At 35.5% G+C, this 3903-nt stretch overlaps 1 non-coding gene across 1 annotated transcript; it reads right to left on the reverse strand.

Annotated features, from left to right (window-relative positions):
* Positions 1–247: 247 nt before the first annotated feature.
* Trnam-cau (transfer RNA methionine (anticodon CAU)) lies at positions 248–320 on the reverse strand. Its single transcript has one exon. It is a non-coding gene; the product is annotated as a tRNA-Met (tRNA).
* Positions 321–3903: the final 3583 nt, after the last annotated feature.

A 3903-nucleotide genomic window follows, 5' to 3' on the forward strand; every position in this document is an offset into this window, starting at 1 on the left:
GCTTTGGCAACTGTAGAATACAAATTTAAGGTATTATCAGTAAACCATGAAGCACCTTCTTCATGGTTTTGGTCAGTCATTATTTAGCTCTTGTACTGTGATTTACATGTTCACTTCTTCTTCAACTCTTCAGGTTCATTCTATGCAGACAAAAGTTATTCCATGACACTTTGGCATTTAATAAATGTTGGTTTAAATCTGTATGTGTGTGTGTGTGTGTGTGTGTGTGTGTGTGTGTGTGTGTGTGTTGTGGTACTGGGGATTGAACCCAGGGCCTTGTGCATATGAGGCAAGCACTCTACCACTGAGCTATATCCCCAGCCCCTAATTCTTTGTTTAATCGTGCAACCATTGCAAAACAAAAGCCTATCTTCCTACAGTCATCAATTCTTCACACCTTGGCCGTTCAAATTATTTTGACTATTCCTATCACCACCTCAAAGTTTGGATTTTTTTAGGTGGGGGGCGGGTAGGAAACCTCAGACTAATTCTAAAAACTTAGGAAATAGTAATAAGCCATAGTTGAAGGAAGTAATGTGAAAACCAAAAAGGATTGGGTATGAAAGTTAGAACCAACTCAGCCTGCTCCTCTTCCATCTTACCCCACAAACAGCAAATTTCTATCCTTCCATTTTTTTCCCTCCTTTGGCAGTGGCAAACCTGTTTATATTTATAAAAGCCCCCAAAGTTAGCAATAACAATGGTTTCCATGCAGAATCGTTTATACAATCTACATTACTGGTGAGTATCTTTATCATTTGAAGATGGACTTAATATTTGCTTATAGCCAGGTCATTCAAAGACCAATGAATAAGGCTGGTAATCAATTTTTGTAGACTATACCTTAGTCAAAACAATCCCATGATGTTAACCTCTTTTACTCAAAATCTATATGCAATTCCAAATTAGCAGTGACAAAAATATTTGTGATAACATTTATTGAATAAGTTTGTAAACTCTTGCAAAGTTATTAAATATTCATCTGTATAACACAGATGATAGTTTGATATAAAAACACTCACATATGTAAAGCCAGAATGTACCTATAAAGAAGCAACTGGTTAAGTGTATTTGAAATAGAAATAAAATGATATAGAATCTAAGCCAATGGTGCTCTGCATTTTATGCAGTAAGTATTTACATTTAAGTATTTAAATTTCTACAAATCTGATTGAATCATTAATACTTTTGAAGGAATTTTTGAAAATTGAGCAAAGATTCTTTTTTCTAATTTTAATTATATGTAAGCTAAAATGCTCATTGTGTTGATTTACTAAAAATAGACAATAACCAAGAGAGAGTATTGTAAGCAAGGCAGATTTGTTTAAAAAACTTTTGCAGTCTCTAATGTTGAAGTGAATCTTTCAAAAAAGAAAACACACACACGCTAAATATGGAACCTGCATTTCCTGCTTGCATTAAGCAATGAATACTCATGGGTAGGCCATTTAAAAAACAGACCATAGTTCACTGCATATTGTACTCTGGCACTGCACAGCCAAGGGCTGGGGAGGGACCATCGAAGCTACCAGTCAAGTGTGTACATAAATATAGAGAGATACTCTTGTGGTTTATAAGTTCTATCTAGGATGAGAGCCTTTTTAAAAAATCAATACATTCCCTAATTGATCCACTAGAACTTTCATTTTGACAGTGAGGAGTTGAGTAAGAAATAGTATCTGGTTGATTTAATTCAGCACTTTACAACAGTGAACCATGATTCAGATGTGGTTAGAATGATGTCTATGGAGATTTACAGTTGGATTTCAGAGGCTATTTCATTTCAAAAGCAGCCATCTTGACAGCTAATTGATAACTTGGAATTGTAGATGAGTTGTGAAGTTAGGCCAATTTCCCTGGAGTTAAAGAGAAAGAACTTATAAACTCCAGTTCTCATAATTTATCTGAATAAATACATCCCCAAAATACCAGAACTGTGTCATTTGTTTAGATCCAAGGAAGAATAAAAGTATTTTTTTTTTTGAGAGAGAGAGAGAGAGAGAGAGAGAGAGAGAGAGAGAGAGAGAGAATTTTAATATTTATTTTTTAGTTTTTGGCGGACACAACATCTTTCTTTGTGTTGGTGCTGAGGATGGAACCTTGGCAGCACGCATGCCAGGCGAGCACGCTACCGCTTGAGCCACATCCCCAGCCCCAAAAAGTAAATTTTTTTTTAACCCAACAGATAAGTTTTGTGAAAATTTAGTTAGTTATTTGCAGACTCTTAGAAGGTAATGACTCATGACTGTTCTGTAGTACTTGCTTCAATGTTTTCATGTTTGGTAAAGCCAGAACTTTTCTAAAATTCCTCAATATCCAAAACTGAACAGACATATAATAGTCTAGAAGTGCTTAACAAAGAGCAAGTTAGAATGCTCTTAAACAGTTTTAGCCACAAAGAAAAAAACCCCAAAGTCTCTTCTCATCAGAAAAATACATAATCTTAAAGTCTAAATTGGTCACACATTGGTATTATCAAGGGTCATATCAATCCATTAGAGACTATGTATTTTCAATATAGTGCTAAGAAAAATCTGATGAAAATCACGAGTATTTTGTCTGTAATTCAGCCTGTCTCCTCTAGACATAAAGATTATTGTCTTTTCTGAGAGTAGAATAAGGAAAATGGCTCTGATGAAGAAAGGAGTCCAAGGTCAAGGGAAATAAACCCAGTGCAAAAGGCTCCAAACTAGTCTAAATAAAATAAGCAGCTGCATTTCCAGACAGCTTATCAAATTCCAAATAGTTCCACAGTTCCATCACAAACTCAGTCAAAAAGCTATTAATAAAAGCTCACACTGTTACAGTCCCTATGTGTTGGGCTCCTTTCTAAGATATTTACATTCATTTAACTGTCAATAACAGGTAAGCACTGCTACAATCTCTAAGGCCACACAGCTGTCACCATGGCAGAAGCAGAACAAGCAGGTACTCTTAAAAACCACCTTACACTGCCTCTGCTGAAACCATCTACCACCAAACTACACCTGAAGAACATGGTCCAAGCCTTTCTAAAATAGAAAGGGCCAATAATTCCAAGGAAAGGGTTATACCCAAATGACAGATACAGATACACCCCCATTTACTATGGGGTACATTAGGAAATAATCAGTTCTCTAGCAATTAACTAAAAAGTAAGAGTAATTTCCATTTTCCTGTGGAAAAGCAGGAAAGTATAATGGATAAATCAGCAAGTATTTACTAAACACCTGCTAAGGGCCCAGTACGCTCTGAATTGCAGGTAATGTAAAAGAAGTCAAAGAACGTTATTTGCCCTATCTGACATCAACAAGATTTCTTCCAAATACCTTGCTGGATAAGAGAAGAAATAAGACTATAAAAGATTAAGGTGTAAGTTCATAGGTAATTAAGTACAAATAATTTGCAACACAAACACTAAGTAAAACTGTCACCTTTTACCTTGAGAGAGCATTCCAAAATTGTCAAAGTTTACACAATTAACAACCTCCCACAAAAACTTAAGAGATTTTAAAAAAAATTCACTTGAGGGGCTGGGGGTGTGGCTCAGTGGTAGCATGCTTACCTAGCATATGCAAGGCCCTGTGTTTGATCCCCAGCATTGCAAAAAGAAAAAGAATATTACTTGAAAGAAATGTGCATAGCCCATTATAAATTTATAGAATTTATAAATGCTAACTAAAGGAATAAATTTCAAAAGAAGATTCTAAGTTTAAGTGTATTACACTTAAAATAAGATTTGAGCTAATAGTGGTTATTTTCATGGTTTTCTTGGCTTTTCTTACCTCCTCCACCCAAAAGGAGCAGATGGGATGTGCAGAAAATAATATATGTAATTTTAATGAGCTCCTGGTTTCTATAAGGAGTCTACAAGGAGCTGGAGGAGGTGGTGAAATTAAAGCTCCTAGCTTTTTCACAGACCTC

Source organism: Callospermophilus lateralis, unplaced genomic scaffold (assembly GCF_048772815.1).
Source record: "Callospermophilus lateralis isolate mCalLat2 unplaced genomic scaffold, mCalLat2.hap1 Scaffold_112, whole genome shotgun sequence".
Classification (NCBI taxonomy): Eukaryota; Metazoa; Chordata; class Mammalia; order Rodentia; family Sciuridae; genus Callospermophilus; species Callospermophilus lateralis.